Here is a 19,438-nt window from a genome sequence, read left to right on the forward strand (position 1 = left end):
CACGCCTTTTAGGCGTATAATTATTCACAACTGTGGTCATTGGTGAACTGCAGTTACACAATGACATTCTTCCATTCGAAGCTCCAATCCACTCGATCCATGTCCAGGTTTTGGCTGCATGCTGTCATCTCTTCATGCCAATTTGGATATCTCAGCACATCACAGATCCTGAATAAAACAATTCAACCTACAGCCAGGCAAATACAGATCTGTTCAGCAGGGCTGATGCGGTCTCCCTGTAGCCTACAATATAGAACGTTAACTATCGTGACATTCCTGATACCATCCAATTCCATGATCTTTATGTTGTAAACACATAACTTTCACAATAGTGAACAAGCACCCCCACTTGGCTCATTCAGGGCAAGTAGTTTTATAACGTGTAGGCTACCTGCTGCTCCTGCACATCACAGCACCTAGCTAAATGATGCACATAAATATAGCCTACATTATGTATAGTCATGGCATAAATGTGTTTTTATTGAAAAGGTACGTGTCAAGTAAGCTAAGTCTTGTTGGAGCGGACATCACAGTACAACCGTATTACGGTTGTCACTGTTGTATTTGCGATGGATATATATGCCACCTGGATTACATACAGTATGTTTCACATAGGGTTGTTTTTTGATTTTTATGTTTTATTTTGTCCAATATTGAAATGTTCTAGAATTGCATGTTGTGTTAACATAAATATGATTTCTATCTACCACTTAGCCTACTTAGGCTGATTTGGTTGCTATTTCTTGTCCAAATGTATTAGCCTCAATGCATGCTGGGAGATTTCACATGTGTGTCTGTCTGTGTGTGGGGCTTTGGTAGGGGAGTCGGCGTACTGAATAAGGCCTGGTTTTGAAAAGCGCTAAGTGCTAAATTAACGCCAGTGGGGAAGATAGTGTTTAAGGCCGAAACGCCCATTCTGGCCTATTCTGGCACTGCGCCATGCCTCTTTGGCGTAAAGCGCATTTTGGGGCCTAAAAACATGATGCTATCTTCCCGAGTTAGGCGCAAAGCGTGTTTTTTTGCGTTTAACGCCAGTTTAGCACCTAAGGGCAGGGGGAAGATAGGGCCCTCTATGACAGTGATTCCCAAATGGTCCGCGGACCATCCGCAGGGCTCTGGCTGGTGGTCCGCCAGAGTATTGCAATTTTTTAAGCTGTGACCAGTCATGGTGGTCCCAGCTTTAATAAGGGTGGTTTCACACTGGGGAGCCAGGACCGTTTCTGTGCAAACTTGTCCCCAAACTGACCCCAGGTCTGGATTGTTTGATCATTATGAACGTTGCCCCTGAACTGTGCACTTGAGTGTGAACACAAGCGTACCCAAATACTGAAGTGGACTATTTCTTTACTGTGTGACCCGTTATCCTATGGTTTGGGCTTTTGTTAGCCTGAGAACCTGATGCTAGCTACAGCTAGCTCATTTGCAAATGCAATGCAGTGCAATGTGAATTGGTTTGGCGATGCCAGGCTAGTTCGTCACTGTATGGAAAATAATACACAAACTTGTACAGTACCTCTTGTATTAGATCACAGAAATAAAAGTCAAAACCATAGGATGAACTTGTCACATAATCCACATGGCAAATGAAATGTAACGTAATGAACATTAGCCTACTCTTCTTCTTTGTTGTGTTTATTGGTGACATCACAATTGCTCAAGTGACATCACTGGTGACATCACAGTGATTTATGACATCACTGATGATGTCAGAATGTGAACAGTGTTCCATATATATAGAGCCATTTGGACTCCCATCTTGGACTACACGAGGGATAATACAACTTGGATGAGCTGATGGAAGAGTTCATTGACAACTATCTGGAGGTGCACTACAGGACAGCAGGGGCAGAGGATGACCTGCTGCAGCAGCTGGACATGGATGAGGCTAAGCTGGCTCCTGAAAACAGGAAAAGCCATGGCACTGAGGCATCAGAGGGCCCACTGCACAAGACAGCATGCAGACAGAGGGAGGTGTCCACATCTTCTGGTGCAGAGGCCTGGCTGAGCCCTGCTGTCTCCAGAAGCTCCACTGCTCTGCTGGGCCCAGGCTCCAGCTCCAGCCCCCTGAGAGAGGAGCTCCACGCACTCCATGCTTTCCAGCAGAGTCCCATTCAAACCGAACCAACTGCCACTACTACTGCAGCCAAGGAGTCCTACTTGGATGAGCTGATGGAAGAGTTCATTGATGACTATCTGGAGGTGGACTACAGGGGTGCAGGGGCCATGGACGACCTGCTGCAGGACCTGCAGCAGGTCATGGACATGGATGAGGCTAAACTGGCCCCTGAAGATGGGAAGCGCCATGGCACTAAAACACCCAGTGCTAAGAAGCCCTGGATGAAGACAGTTTCCGTCGCGAGGGGCGATTGGAACGTGAAGCCTGCAGCTGGAGTGAAAAGGAAGGCAGCGCCCCTCAGTGGCTCCACAGTGGCAGAGTGGCCAGTCCACAAGACAGCACGCAGACAGAGGGAGAAGAACAGGAATGCGATTCCCTGCTATTGGGAGAAGCAGCAGACCGGCTGCCAGAGGCTGCAGTGTCTTTATCATCACGAAGAACCTCGCTCCATTGGTCATGTCTGGCTCCCGGCCACTGAAGGTTCAAGAAAGAACGAGGACCAAGAAACTGAGGAGGCAGCATCTCCTCCACCTGCCCCTCTCCTCCCTGCAGCCGGTCCTCAGCTCAAAGGAGCAATGAGCGCAGGAGATCAGGAGACCAATGGCAAACAGGAAAGGTGGGAGGAGAAGCAGAGCTTGGAGAACCCCGGCCATAAAAAGAAGCCCAAGCAGGCGGAGGAGAAAGCCCCACCTAAGAGCATAAGCCCGCACAGCCAAGTGTTCAGAGTGAAGACCTTGGAGGAAATCCGCAGGGAGAAGGCAGAACGGATTCTGGCTCAACTGGCACCTGAAAACGGGAAGCTACACGGCACTGAAACGGACAGTGCTAAGAAGCCCTGCATGAAGAAGACATTTTCCGTTGGGAGGTATGATAGGAACGTGACGCCTGCAGCTGGGGTGAAAATCAAGGCAGCGCCCCTCAGTGGCTCCACAGTGGCAGAGTGGCCAGTCCACAAGACAGCACGCAGACAAAGGGAGAGAAACAGGAAGGAGATTCCCTGCTATTGGGAGAAGCAGCAGACCGGCTGCCAGAGGCTGCAGTGTCTTTATCATCACGAAGAACCTCGCTCCATTGGTCATGTCTGGCTCCCGGCCACTGAAGGTTCAACAAAGAACGAGGACCAAGAAACTGAGGAAGCCGCATCTCCTCCACCTGCCCCTCTCCTCCCTGCAGCCGGTCCTCAGCTCAAAGGAGGCATGAGCGCAGGAGATCAGGAGACCAATGGCAAACAGGAACAGGAAAAGCAGAGCTGGGAGAACTTCGAGAAGAGGGAGAGAGAGATGAGAGGAGTGAGAGAAGAGGCAGAAGAGATGGCGCGTGCTTGATTGTGGATGAGTTTCTGATTGCATCTGCGGACGGCAGGGACCTGGCATGGTCATAGATTATTGCCCTGGTGGTCAGGTCTGACAGCCAAGTCTATCATAGGTGGCCGCCTGTTCAAAACCGCCTACTTACTGTCTTGAGAGATTATTACCATCCTAACGTACCACCTCATACTATGAGTATGTGTGCTTTCACACTACAGTATATACTTTAGAGGTATACTAGATTTGAAAGAATTTCTGAGTTGGAAGTCCTCTCTCTCTCTCTCAATTCAAAGGATCTTTACTGAGAAACATAATGAAACATTTTTTTAAAGCCCAGAGTTGTTTGGCTTCACTGCAATCTCTAATCATGATTATTACATCACCACCGATGAATCACTGCTCGAGGGACATTGCTGATGACGTCATCACTGATGACATTACTTACTGATGATAATATCACCGATGACATCACAATTGCTCAAGTGACATCACTGACGACATTTAGGGATGCCACGTGTGGAGATTTTCCCACCGGTTAATAAACACGTGACAACTCCGGTGTACCGGTGACACCGTACAAAGGTAAAAAAAAAAAAAAAAAAAAGGCTCCTCAGCTGTCCTCACGCTCCGGATCTTTCATCTGATCTCAGTCCGATGCAGCCTTCAAGGTAGTCACCAATACAAGCGTGCTAGTTTTGACTGGTTACCGGCTTCAGCAAAGCGTCTCTTTTCACTCCAGTCAGTCAGCCCCTCCCACTGCTGCTCACAACACTGGCTGTCCCACATACGCATTCATTCATGGCTGCATCCAACTCTTTTCAGACCCTTTCCAGAGGACTGGAAATGATCCTTTGAAGATTGCAGGGTTGCATGGAACCTAAGAGGTTGTGGGTTCAATACTGAGGCTGGATATTTTCAAAGCCAACATCCTGAAGAAAGAACCATTTCAACTCAAAGCAGGAGCCCAAAATCAATGGGATAGCTGTCCATATTTTTAGGTTAGTGTGAGTGACTGAAGCTTGAAACCACAACCTCGAAACCTAGACACTTTTTGCATACAGCATACATAACCAAAGTACTTCCAGACTTCAGATTTCACTCTCTTTGAGGGAATAGTTGTATCACTGAAGAGTGTCGCTATCTTCTGGAATTTGTGTCTAAGCCTCCGTTGATCATCAATAGTTTCGGCATAACAAGGCTCAGGAGGACTGAACTCTCGCATAAGCAGAGAGACCATATCGGCCCATAGGCATTTCGGAATGATAGAGCTCACTGCCTGCACTACTGTAACTGGTAGGCAGTGTTGGGCAAGTTACTTTCAAAATGTAATATACTACATATTACTAGTTACTTTCATTTGAAAGTAGAAAGTTACTTTACAATATTACTGTTTGTGTAGTGTACTCATGACTTATTCCACTAGTTTTGCATTGCTTTCACCAAAATAACTGCAGTAGCAGAATGATATTGCCGCCACGGAACCATCCTGAAAAATAATTTAAACCGTCTTGAAGTCAGTGTAAACCGTCCAAAATTCTAAATGTTATCCTTTTCCTTTGTTATTGTCACCTATAGTGGTTATTTGCATAAAAACACATAATTTCATTAAGAAATGATTATATCTTTATTTGTGCTTAAAAAAAAAAAAAAAATTAACTTGTGTTACTTACTTGACAAAGTAACTGGTATAATATTACTGAAATCCTTTTGGTAATAAGTTATATTACTGAGTTCCTGCTAAAAGTAATATTTATGTCATGTAATATGTTACTTTTGTAATGAGTTACTCCCAACACTGCTGGTCGGCCTATATATTTGTATGTTGACTGTCAATGGTGATGGTGAGAAGCCTCGGCTTATGAAAAGCCCCACTATGGCACTATGGACCCAATCTTTTCAGTCCTACCGTATGTTTCTTTAAGGTAACTGGGGTGTTAGAGATGGTGCATTGGGAAATATAGGATACACTGTTGCAATCTGAAACTATAGTGGCCTCCCAGCAGGAACTTCAAAGGAAATCATCTATGTTAGGTCTTTGAAATTTAGGTGGATGTGGATTATTCAGGCCAAATGTGATGTATTTTTCTCTATGAACTATCAGTACTAAGTATCTTTTATTGATTTGTCTTGTGACTGAATATCTAAGTTATACAGTATGCCTTTGTAATATTTCATACTATTGAATTGTCTGCTGGCGTCATATATGTTTTTATGTTCATCCGGAATGACTGTTTTGGACTTATCAGCCAGTTTAATGATGAAACCTGGGGCAGTTCCTGTATTCAATTATGAGTTACTCTGAACCCCATTATTAACATTGTGTAGCTACTGTTGTGGACCAGTGCATGTTCTCAGGTCCTTAAAGCCGCTGGAAACCAAAAATAAATATGTTTTGAGTTTGAGATATATTGCATTCAATTCAATTCCATTTTAGATACAGATCTGTTGCGAAGTAGCCTGGAAAAACCACGCTGATAACATGACCCCACTTTGTGTTTCGCTCTACGTATCAGTCTGACTTTCAGTAACTTCAGTGGGCGGGAGTACTTGCCTTGACAGACAACTCTTTCAGCCAATCAGCGTAGACAAATCTAATCCAACCCCCCTTCCCACAGAAGAACAGTGAAAATGTATTACTATTTTCCACCGAGAGAGTTTCTCGGTGGAAAATAGTAATACATTTTCACTGTTCTTCTGTTGCTGGTGCACTATTGTTCTTGTTTAATTGTTGTTATTGAGTCTATTTCTGCAATAACTGCACTTATGGCTGTGTTTACTCTACTAACGACATTAACATTATCACTTGTATCTCTGCAGAGGCCATTACTGCTTTCATAGCAGCATCTCTGATTGGTCCGGTTACGTTGTCAACCTACGACGCAGGCCCCCAATTGGCCGGGTTACATGATAATTTCTGGAAATCGCTGGAGAGTGACAGGCCAGACTGATCGAAATGAAACAGAATGTGAGGTCATGTGATCGATCGGGATGGTTGTGAAGGCCACTGTGTGTGTGTGTGTGTGGTGGGGGGGGGGGGGGGCAGAGGTGCCTTCTTGCCTGGGGGATCCCTGTGCATTTGCCTCCAAGCTTTCCTCCTAAGGTTTTTTATTGGGTCTTGGCTTGTTTATTGTCTTTTTATTATATAACTTGTTCAATTTCAATTTTGTTTATTGATTGTGTTTAGATCTATCTAGACACACTGTGTAAAGTAAAGTCCTTCAAGATCAAGACATGCTTGTGGAATAGTGCTATAAATAAATGAACTCTTGACTTGACTTGACTTGACTTGACTTTGTTAGCCATGAATATTTTGCTCTCAGGGAACATTTATTTTTGCCTTGTTATTCAAATGTATGGCCACGGGTGTAGTTTGCAGTGCAACTTTGTTCAGGAGTCACGACTTATGCTGAACCTTCTGTATGGTACTTTTGTAAAAAATAAAAATGGAAGTGTGTGCACTGTTCATGTACTGAATGACTTAATCTATTCCACATTTTCTAAGAAGCCCTATTGTGATACCTATTCCAATCAAACGACAATTGAATTTACTTTCTTGGTTTGTCATGACTCATTTCCACACAGCTGATGAAGGATGGTCTATCTATATCATAATAGACTGTATAATAAATGTGGACAGATGTAGCGTGACGTCACCCACTGGTTTTGGAGTCACTGTTTCAGTTAAATGGGTCCTGCTCCGACTCACTACACCTGACAGCTGCCCGCCATTGTTGTTGTCCACTTCGAGCCTCAAGCCTGATAACTGCTGTTAACCAGCCTCACTATAATTCAAGGTAAACATTATAGCTGTTGGGGGCATGGTGGTGCAGTGGTAAGCGCTGTCACCTCACAGCTAGAAGGTCCTGGGTTCGATTCCCACCTGGGACGCTGTGGGCGCTGAAGGAGTGCGTGCCCGTCCGCATGTCCTCGAGTGCCCGCCGCCCGGGTGGGGTCGTCAAAAGGACGTTTCTGTGTGGAGTTTGCATGTTCTCCCCGTGCCCCCTGGGGGTTTCCTTCAGGAACCCCTTCACCAAAACATGCAATATCCTGGTCGCTGATGTGGTGCCTCCTCTGGTTGTTAGGGGCGCCTGTTCGGAGGGAGGGGAACTCGTTGGAATGGCGTGATCCTCCCACGTGCTATGTTGCAGCAACCAGGATAAATAAATTAAAATGAGCACTAACGGGGGATAAAAATAGGATAGAAAATCGGGGGGATAAATAATATAGCTGTTAAGTAATCTTAGTAGTGAGATAGCTCCGACCAGGCTGCTCACATACCCGTGTTGTTTTCCTTCGCCCCACAGTCATGGGATGTGGTCAAATAATTTTCGACTGACAGGGTTTATGTTCATAATATTGTTGTTGGAACTGTAACTTTAAACCGATTGACTGGCCTGCAGGCCTGTTAGCCTATTAGCCTAATGTTAGCACAACACATCTATAGTTATGGACTCATTCTGTCTTCTTAAAATAGTTGTCAAACTAGCTGGGGACTCTGCCCTTTAAAATCCTATATATATTGAGTTGGTTTAGGCGCATTATTCTATCCTCAACCGGGAGCCACTTAAGCTGAGAGAACTGGGACCTGCCCATACATGACTCCTGTAACTCAGCCCTAATACCAATCTCACCAGTTTATTGCTACTCTGTTTATTGCTAAAGTTTCTGCTTTAAGGCCTTGTTAAGGCCCCAATACCACAAACTGACAGTGTAGTCCAAGTGACACTGGACTAAGGAGGAGGATGCCGATAATCTTAGGGATCCCCTGTCCAGTAATCGTGCACTCCTGACAAGGTATCTCATTCTGGAGAGATAACCTTACCCAAAATCGTTAAAGCCATGAACGCTCCCCCTCTTGCAGCAAGCAGCCCAGATAGTTAACGGATTACTTTGGTGTAATAGATTCCCCTTCAATCTTACTATCCAGTGCTGTTTCCTTGTTGAGCCTATAGGCGTTGAACCAAACAAAATAGACCAGGTACTAGTAGCCAATTGTCTGACAGCCATCTCTGTAGTTTCCCTAGTAACTAGTAGCCTATGTCCTAGTTTTGTCCTTATCTTTGTGTGTCACTAGTATGTCGTCAGCATATAAAAACAAAGGACTAGAACGGGCTGATTTCATCATGTCATTAATATACAACACAATAGCAGGATCAGAAATGCATACTAGGAAGTGTTGATGACTGCACACAGCGCATACATCTCCGTCAAACGTGGAAGTAACTTGGCACTTTAGTCTGGCTATGGATCTACTTAAAAAATGAGTTTCCCGTATCTTTTGATTATTATTTCAATGCGTGGTGAGTACACGAGTCACATGTACTGTACATGTGAGTGTTTCTGGCGCTGTTGGAATGTGTATTTTTGGCGACTGAACGGGGGCAGGCTCATGTACCGTTTACTACCATTAAACTGACTAGGGGTGAAACACACAGGGGAAAGAAAGGCATCTACTGTACATTGTAGTTTTACTATCGGGAATAAGGCAAATATGCGTATCTCCCAAAATGTTGGTGTATCCCTTTAACTTGAGTAAACAAGTTGAATCAGTACTTCTACTTTTACTAGTCTTTTTTTTGACACAAGTAACTGTACTTCTACTGTAAAGAATGTGTGTACTTTCCCCATAATGTGTTACTTTCCCCATCTCTGTCGAATGGTCACTTGAGGGTGGCTGCAAAAGGGAGTCAATCCCCATTCATAAAATGCCAGATGTCACAGCATGGTATTGGTCTCCATAGCTTATTTCACCTTTCATGGTTTTTAGAGTTTAGAGTAAAATCAGTGGTGTAAAGTAACAAAGTACAAATACTTTGTTACTGTACTTAAGTATTTTTTTGAGTATCTGTAGGCCTACTTTACTTGAGTATTTATTTTTCTTTCAACTCTCACTTTTACTCCACTACATTTTCGTAATAAAATCTATGCTTTTACTCCGATACATTTCCCAAAAGCATCTTCGTTACTGTTACTATAACATAAACAAACAGCTGGTGTTGTGGCGAATCAGTAGCCTGGCTAGCGAATCAGTGCTTCTGTGTTGCAAGTTGCGTTTGCCAATTGCTTACCGTCCGCGCTTCCCAAGTCTTTTCATCCATGTTACAAGTTCCCACAGGCTGGAATCCGACGGGTAATTACTTTAAATTGTCTTTACATTGTGTCCAATGGAACCAAAATGAGGGAATATGCCACCAGAAAACAAGAAAACAAGCATCTCTTGGGGTAAGCTTCAAATTTGTCAAGCATCCACGCAGCCAGAACGTAAAAGTATAGGTCTTCCGCTTACGGATTTCAAAATAAAATACTTATACTTAATATTAATCTTGAGTAATGCTTCACAGCCACAGTTTAATGCCATAATGTAATCTTAACATCAGAACAAGTATTTTGATTTTCCGTTTCATTCGTTGAAATGATGTATTTGCTTCTCCAAAGGTGAGACGCATTTTATTCTGAAAGTAAATCGTGGTATTTCCGTTGCTAGTCTGGTGTAACTGTCGCTATTTTGTCACAGACCAAATAATGTCATGTGTTTCAGAAAGGTAACGTCAGTTTCAATTTCTATAGAGTGATTACATTGATTAACTGTTTATTTGACCGTGACAATATCCAGGCATATTAGCTATATGGAGGAGATGTCCATGATCTATGGTGATTATGATGATGATGATTATTATATATTTGCCCTTGATGGAGATATCTCATCGCCATGATAGCCAGAAGCCAATAGCCAAAAGCTGCAGTCAGTTCAAATGGCAGACTATAAGATAAATATGTAAGCAAACTCACAATAAAGCTAAAACTTCTGAAAATCCAGACCGCTTTCTTTTTTATCAACAGGATTTACTTGTACTTTTACTTTCAATACTTTTAAGTACATTTAATATTGAAAAATACTTTTGATACTTAAGTAGGCTACAGAAAATATTAGCTACTTTTAAGACTTTTACTCAAGTAATATTTTAATGGGTGACTTTGACTTTTACCCAAGTCATTTTCTGGTAAAGTATCTATAGCCTACTTTTACTCAAGTATGGATTTCGAGTACTTTATATACACCACTGAGTAAAATAATAGGCGATTTAAAAAAAGACTGTTTTAGGCGTGACTGACACTATAGGTCGTTTGTCCAGTGATCGCGCAGCTTGCGGAGCAATAGCAGGTGGAGCTGCAGCTCTGTGGGAAACCGCCTGGTCTCACGCCGTCCCGCGCGAGCGCCGCAAGAACCAAGATGGCCGCGGCAAAAACACCAAACTACAGGCTTCAAAACGGGAGTCCACAAACCAATGGGCAGGGTTGGGAAGTAACAGAATAGGCCTACACGTATTCAGAATACAGTATTTAAAATACAAAATATGAGTAACTCTATTCCATTATTACAATTTAAATGGGTGGTATTCTGAAGAGAGTTACTTTCTTTAAAAAGAGAATACTTGAAGTCAATACTTTTATTTGTTTTGTTTTATTTGCTATCAAATTCATCTTTGAAGCACGCGAGTTGTGCGCATGCAGTGTACCTGCCTCCTGACAACCCTGCTGCTATACTATGGTGGATTAAAAATGTCTTTAAACAGTATCAGTTGCAGGACAAAACCTCAACATACCACATTTGTGTTTACATACAGCCATAACCTTTCCCCTGAAGACAGTAACACCCCATTTACACCTGTTTTTAAATGTGACCTGGATCCCAGATACGTTATCTGATATTATCTGGATAAGAAAAAATGCATGCAAATGCAAGGTGTAAATGCATCGTGATCAGCATGTAATCTGGAGGTAGTCTAACTCACAATGTGTTCAGATTTTTTACACCCCATTTTCACCTGTTTTTTTTTTTTAATGCGACCATTATCCAGATAACTTATCCGGATACAGGTTACATTTAAAAACCAGGTGTAAATGGGGTGTGACAAGGCCATTAACTAAGCAAGGGTTTCATACAGTACATTCAGAGTGACCCAGACAAAATGAGGTCAGCAAGACTATTTTGAAGTAGCTACTCCAAAAGTAATCCAACGTATTCAGAATAGGTTACTTACAGTATCTTGAGTATTCTAATGGAATATGTTACAAAATCCATTTTAGGGCATGTATTCAGTATTCTGTAGTGGAGTACATTTTAAAAGTAACCCTCCCAATACTGCCAATGTGTGACATCACACGCACTCCATCCATGTCTTTTTCCACTTTATAGCCCTGTTCAGTCCCTATTACAGAAATAGTGGACTATATAATGTGTTCGCCATTTTTTACTAGTGTCCGAATTCTCAACTGTTAATTTGATTCACTACTAGTCCACTATACAATGGCCACTAATGCACTGCAATTTCTAGTGAACAGCGAATGTACGCTACATTTTGTCCGATATACCACAATGCAAAGTGGTTGTGTTTACCAAAGGAGAAGATGAGTGAGGTAGTGTATGTCCAAAACTCATTTGATCGTTCCCCATATGCATGTAGTTCACTATATGATAAACACTACATGGCGAATAGTAAGTGAGTGAATGAGTGATGAACCATTCCAAACACAACTTAGGGCTGTTCCACATGGCTCAGGCCAGGGCCCTGGAGGGTTCAGATCCAGTCCAGTGAACACATCACAAATGGACAAGTTCTTGATTGGCAGGCCAGCTCCCTAAGCAAATTTGCATGCTTTGACCAGGGGACTCTGCATGCTAAGCAGCCTCTAGTGCTGCTGACTTTTCAGTCAACTGTTTAGTTCTCATATTCAGTCTGAGTCTGCAGATCTGATTTTTCTTACAGGAAAAAAATGCTGACGGTGAGGTGAGATAACTCCACTGAAGTTTCATTTGTTGCAGGAATATCATGGGGGCTGTATCATGTTATTGACTTAACAATGCTAGAACTCTGCGTTCACAGAAAAAAGTGTGTTGTACCAAAGTAATTCCTGTGAATGGACCAGTTCCAACATTACTCCCACAGAGAATGCTGGGCTTGGTGAGACTGTTTACTAAGTTATGTAGCCTGCAAACATAAAGCCAGGGTTCCTCCTACAGTAAACACAAACACTAAGGGTGGGAGAGACATGAACCAAATGGAGGTGGGAAGGAGGGAAGAGAGAGAGAGGGACGGAGGGAGAGAGACCCTGGCCTATAATATAAAAGAACTAGTCCATACCCGGGGATGTGCGCACCTCTCAGCACAGACTTGCCAAAAATGTTCATAAGCAGCTTCGTCAGTCCCTGCCTGTGCCAATGCTCAATGCCCACGTGCAGTTTCAGATTGTTTGGCCAACGCGTTGAGGGTGTGTGTGAAGTGTCTGTTGGACTCTAAAGGTTTGTTTTCGTATGCGTTTTTTTATTCGTCATCTGAAAACACAGATGGGTCTCAGTTCACAAAAAGCTATTGGCTGATGCGAAAAATGCAGAAAATCGAACCTGTTCCAAAAACTTTAATGATGGACGAAAGTTTCGGAATCAATGTGAGTGACACAACATGAGGTCATATTTATTTTAAAATGTACGACAGTTTCAGACAAAAAATGGTGTGCAAAAGCACTGTGTGTGTTGGACTTTTATTGTGAAGGGCTGTGTGAAGTATGTGCTGGACTTTTATTGTGAAGGGCTGTGTGAAGTGTGTGTGGGACTTTTATTGTGAAGGGCTGTGTGAAGTGTTTGTTGGACCTCTATTGTGAAGGGCTGTGTGTGAAGTGTGTGTGGGACTTTTATTGTGAAGGGCTATGTGAAGTGTGTGTTGGACCTCTATAGCCCAATTTGGAGTGGACGTCACGGGGTTACGTCAGTGGTTGCAGAAAACGTACATTGATAGGATGCTAATCCGCCATTTTGGCCTGACCTCTGATCGGCTGTCATGGTTCTTTGCTGTTGCCATTGAGGCTGTTTTTCAGGCGAATACACAAAAACACAATTCAACTCTTGCCTTCAATACTCTCTGCAAGTAGAAGACAAGCTGTAGAGATTCCCGGAATAAGGAAAAAAATGGCTTGTGCGCGGCTCCGCATAGACACTGAACTTTCCCACTGGGTATATGACGATGTCCAGCACTGCCTCTTTGGCCATTTATTTGGATCCTAGACAGACCATCCCCACAGTGAGTACGGTTCACTTTCTGCAACCAGTTCGGCTCCGCCCACGAAAATACATAATCGTTGTTTGCAAATACAAACGTGGTCTATTGTGAAGGGCTGTGTGTGAAGTGTGTTTTGGACCTTTTATTCTGAAGGGCTGTGTGTGTTGGACCTGTGAAGGGCTGTGTGAAGTTTGTAAGGAAGTTGTTGTTGAGTATCGCTGGATCCTAGGTAAGAGCTCGCCACGGGTGATCGATCAGAACCACAGAGATGTCTTTCAGGCTTTATTGAAATATCAGGCAGATGGAAGCAAGACAGAAGCAACATACAGGGAGAGGTAGCATAGCATAGTAGAACATTGCTTTTATACCCCACACTTCGAGGTATGACATCATTGATGACCTCACAAGTCTGACATCACACAATCACAATCAAGACCGTCTGACATCACCGATGACCTCACAGGGGGAACTCTGACATCATTGCCGATGATGTCACGGCAGTGACGTCATCGTTGGGTCCGGGGCGCGCATCCGGTTCGTGGGCGCCTCCAGGCCTGGTCTCAGGGCCTTTCCTCCAGCCTTCCAGCCTTTTCTACAAAGTTTGTGTTGGACTTTTATTGTGAAGGGCTTAGTGTGAAGTGTGTGTTGGACTTTTATTGTGAAGGGCTTAGTGTGAAGTGTGTGTTGGACCCATTGATTGTATAATAGATCTGGATAAAGCGAGCTGATTGGGATTTGATAGCAGAGAATGAAGAAGAAGTTCACATGTAAGTATAAACACAGCACACAGGTGATTAAGTTCACATGTAAGTATAAACACAGCACACAGGTGATTAATAGACAGAACAGTTCACATGTAAGTATAAACACAGCACACAGGTGATTAATAGACAGAACAGTTCACATGTAAGTATAAACACAGCACACAGGTGATTAATAGACATGTAAGTATAAACACAGCACATGTTCACATGTAAGTATAAACACAGCACACAGGTGATTAAGTTCACATGTAAGTATAAACACAGCACACAGGTGATTAAGTTCACATGTAAGTATAAACACAGCACACAGGTGATTAATAGACAGAACAGGAGCCTGTACTACGAAGCTAGTTTAACAGATCCGCGATAAGTCCCTTTGATCTGGTTTGACTGAACAGGATCAAAGCTATCTAGTTTAAGGATACTACGACGCTGGTTTTGTAGTCGATAACTGAAGCTGGGATCTGCCTGTGCACGCGCACGTTTTTCGCTCGTGCACAGGCGCGCGTCCACGCGAAAGAGGTGCGCTAGCCAATCACATTATGAACAGCTGAGTTGATCCACGCCCACACCCATTTCCACACCCATTTCCTCGTTCAATGATAGAGCGCAGTGCATGATCAGAGTTTTAGCGGATATTTAATGTATCCGCGATTTAATGTCAGAATGAAAATCCGCGTTGGATAGTCTGCTGAAGGGCTGTCTAAAGCAGCAGCTTGTATTCACATCAGTCATTTGATTTACTTTGATCAGCGATTTCTGTCTGATACAGCTGCATTGATACAGGCAGCAGCAACAAATGTAAAAGTGTAATCTCAGTCTATACATTTCCACAATCTGTAAGCCTATTTAGACCATAGATTTAGAAACGCATGCTCAATGAATAATGATCTCTATCACTCATGTGTGTGGTTGCACTGATCGAATAATTCATATATAAAATAGCCTAGTATAAAGCCTAATAGCCTACTATAAAAGAGAAAACTGCTGAACTGAATTGAGACGATGCGGGCATAGTTATCATTGATAAAAACTAGCCTATTTTTGCTCATATATTGGCATACAGCCTACAGGACACAGTTCCAGCTGAAAGATGCAAGAATAGCCTGCATATTTAGTATTGGGGCTATCCCATATTTATCCATCTATATTATATGTAGGCCTATAGGCTTTTCTGGCATGTAGGAGAATATCACCCTCACTCCATTTGAGGGTCCGTTCATGATATGCGCCGCGGTGATTAATAGTGATCATATTTCTCCACGCATCGTTGAGCTGTTAAGACATAAAGTGGTAAGTAGGCTTAATTTAATTATGTAGCCTACAGAGCCACGAATGTTTTGCTTGTTCTATTCTCAGTTGACTGCAATCTATTTTTCATATGGCGATCTTATGAATGGTGAGTGACTCCAGAGAGCCGATATTATATGGGTCTCTCATGGATTTTGATCTTATCCTCTGAAGTTAACCTGGTCGCGACCAGGTTAGCTTTGCAGCGTCAGTTGCCATGGTGATTGAAAGTTAACTTGCTTTGTAGTACGGCTAAACCAGGTTTAAACTCAAACTTACTCGGATAAGGCATTAAACTAGCTTCGTAGTACAGGCTACAGTTCACATGTAAGTATAAACACAGCACACAGGTGATTAATAGACATGTAAGTATAAACACAGCACATGTTCACATGTAAGTATAAACACAGCACACAGGTGATTAATAGACATGTAAGTATAAACACAGCACATGTTCACATGTAAGTATAAACACAGCACACAGGTGATTAATAGACAGAGCAGTTCACATGTAAGTATAAACACAGCACACAGGTGATTAATAGACATGTAAGTATAAACACAGCACATGTTCACATGTAAGTATAAACACAGCACACAGGTGATTAATAGATAGAACAGTTCACATGTAAGTATAAACACAGCACACAGGTGATTAATAGACATGTAAGTATAAACACAGCACATGTTCACATGTAAGTATAAACACAGCACACAGGTGATTAATAGACAGAACAGTTCACATGTAAGTATAAACACAGCACACAGGTGATTAATAGACATGTAAGTATAAACACAGCACATGTTCACATGTAAGTATAAACACAGCACACAGGTGATTAATAGACATGTAAGTATAAACACAGCACATGTTCACATGTAAGTATAAACACAGCACACAGGTGATTAATAGACAGAACAGTTCACATGTAAGTATAAACACAGCACACAGGTGATTAATAGACATGTAAGTATAAACACAGCACATGTTCACATGTAAGTATAAACACAGCACACAGGTGATTAATAGACAGAACTTTGCGTAGGCTAGTTGTTTGTCCTACAATGGCATGATGAGGATTTCCAAATTTCATCAGAACTAATCACTAACGTTATATATTTTGTTTACTAACAGAACTAATCACTAACGTTATATATTTTGTTTACTAACAGAACTAATCACTAACGTTATATATTTTGTTTACTAACAGGGACTGAGCAGCAAACATTGCGGTTCATCCAACTTCGGATGGAACACGACGGGAGCTTTACTGGGCATAGAAATGCATCGGCTCAAGGTTTTGAGTACAGTAAGTATTCAGATAAGTCAACTTTACAAACAGCAGTTCATGATTATTTAGACAGCCAGTAGGTGACTGTAAACACTACAGCTATAGCTGACAAATCTGCTATAAACCTTTACTATTATTATGTGTGTGTGTGTGTGTGTGTGTGTGTGTGTGTGTGTGTGTGTGTGTGTGTGTGTGTGTGTGTGTGTAAATGTCCTGCTCTAAAATTAGCATCTTATCCCAATAATAATGGACTCCCAACTTTGCTTTCCTCATCAGTTTGATCATAAAATTGATGGGTTTGGTGGATGAGCTAACTGCAATTCAAGCCACTAAAAAAATGGGAAAACTTAAAGAAAAAGTATAGGGTAAACCACATATTATTTGATATCTGAATGGGCCACTGGGTCACATGTGGGCTATTTCTGCATGTGGGTTGACTTTACACTGATGGTGAATCTGAATGATTTGGCTCCAGTCCTATGAATAATCAGTAAGGTTAAATGAAAATATGTAATGCGTTTATTTAACCTAGTGTTTCTTACACCCTTTGCACAGGATCTGATACTACCACGGACTGGAGCAGGGACGGAGGCTGGTGAGGTGACTTTCTTTGAGTCTATGCACAAGGCTCTGGGGCAGAGGGACTCCATCCAGCCTCTAAACAGCATAGCAACTGCAGTTGACTCAGATGCAGATGTTGCAGAGGAGCCTGACGAGGAGGAGCCCTCCGCTCCAGGGCCATCCACTATACCCCAACCCAACCATCTGGAGCTTCCAAAAGGCCAAAGAAAAGAAAGAATGATGTTGTGGAGTACCTGAATGAGTATGGTGAACAGCAAGAGAAGAGGCAGAGGGAGCTGGATGACGGGGAGGAGGCGAGAGAAAATAAGAGGGTAGGAGCAGATGGACGCCCTTCTTGGTATCTTTGGGAAGTTGGTGGAGAAGGACAAGTAGCATTTTCATTTGCCTTTTTGTGCTTTGAACACTTTAATTTAATGTATGCTTCTCATTCTCAACCCTATGGAGGTATTTTTTAGTTAAGGAAATTACAATGGCTATAAATAGCATTTGTGTCCATACATGTATTTCTGTTCCCTTAATAAACATGAATTGCTTGTCATCCGTCTCAGTGCAGTGTTCTTTGAATTGAGATCTACAGCATGAATATTGAGTTTGCTTTAAAGGGGATTTGTGGATGCAAGACAGAAATGTGTGTAGAAATGTCATGAGTATCAAACAACGGGGTCATCCCTATGTTCCCCGGGTCCTATGTTCCCCGCTTTTCCCAAATAGGGTCCTATGTTCCCCGCTATGTTCCCTGGGAGAGGTTAGGTTTTGGGTTAGGGTCTGGGGGAGGTTAGGTTTAGGCGTGGGGGGTGGGAGAGGTTAGGTTTTGGGTTAGGGTCTGGGGGAGGTTAGGTTTAGGGTTAGTGAAAAACGGGGAATATAGAACCCGGGGAACATAGACATGATCCCCAAACAACCTGTAGATCCATCACAAACAAGCATCACAGAAGGCAGTAATGTAGTTCTTCATAGCTTTATCACCACAACATCAAACGAGTTCCAACACATTGAACATACAAATGTTAAGGGTAAAACAGGGTTGTGGTAGCTGCTACTAATTTAAACTAAAAGAAATCATCTGCTGGCATAATCATGATCCCTCAATGGGGCCTGAAGGTGCTGGGGTGCTGATATGTGGGCACATAACCTGTCCCTCATGTGGGCCCCACTCCTCTCCTGGATGTCCTGTAGGTCATGTGGGACCACGTTCTTCAGGCTGGAGCTCTGGCTCTTCCATGATGTCTCCATGTGTGAGGCACACATTGTGGAGAAACGCACAGGCCAAGGCAACTTCGGAGCAGAACTTGGGCCTAACCTCCAGCGCTTTGAATAAGGTGGCCCGGCCACCGTGCCTTCATGACCCCAAATGTCCTCTCGATTATGGAACGGGCCCGGCCATGCATGCTGTTCAAGCGTTCCTGCATCCTGCCTTGTAATGGCTGTCTGAATGGGGTTAGGATTGTAATTGGAAGCTGAATACATGGATAGCCTCCATCTCCCAGGAGGAAGAAACCAGGTGGAGGGTATATAGGGCATTGAAATAAACAGGGCTGTTTCTTAGGATGCGTGCGTCATGTACTGAACCTCCATAGCCAACAGAAATGTCCAGAAATCTCCCAGAGGAGTCACAGATGCCTTGGAGTTGGGTGGAGTGAAACTGTTTGAAGTTGAGATAATCTAACTGGTTGTGTTTAGGTGGTTTGATTCGGATGCGACAGCCATCTATGGCCCCAACAGCCTTATTGAAGGCCTCATGCTGCGCTAGTTGTCCAAATCCTCGGCCAACTTCGTCCAAGGTGTTTGGACTGGGAAAGAAGATGACCTTGGACTTGCATCTGCGGATCTCCTTGGCGATTCTATGTACAACTCTGAAGATTGTTGACTTTGCCGTCACCCGGTATGACACCCCATGGGCCAGCCAATAAACAAAAATAAGGACCTCTAAATGGTATCCCCCAGCCATGGATCTCCTGGTGCAAGATGTTTAAGAGACCATTGAAGGTCTGCCTCGACAGCCTGAAGTCAATCCTCATGCCACGCTCCACAT

This window comes from Poromitra crassiceps, assembly GCF_964638095.1.
Source record: "Poromitra crassiceps genome assembly, chromosome: 3".
Lineage (NCBI taxonomy): Eukaryota > Metazoa > Chordata > Actinopteri > Beryciformes > Melamphaidae > Poromitra > Poromitra crassiceps.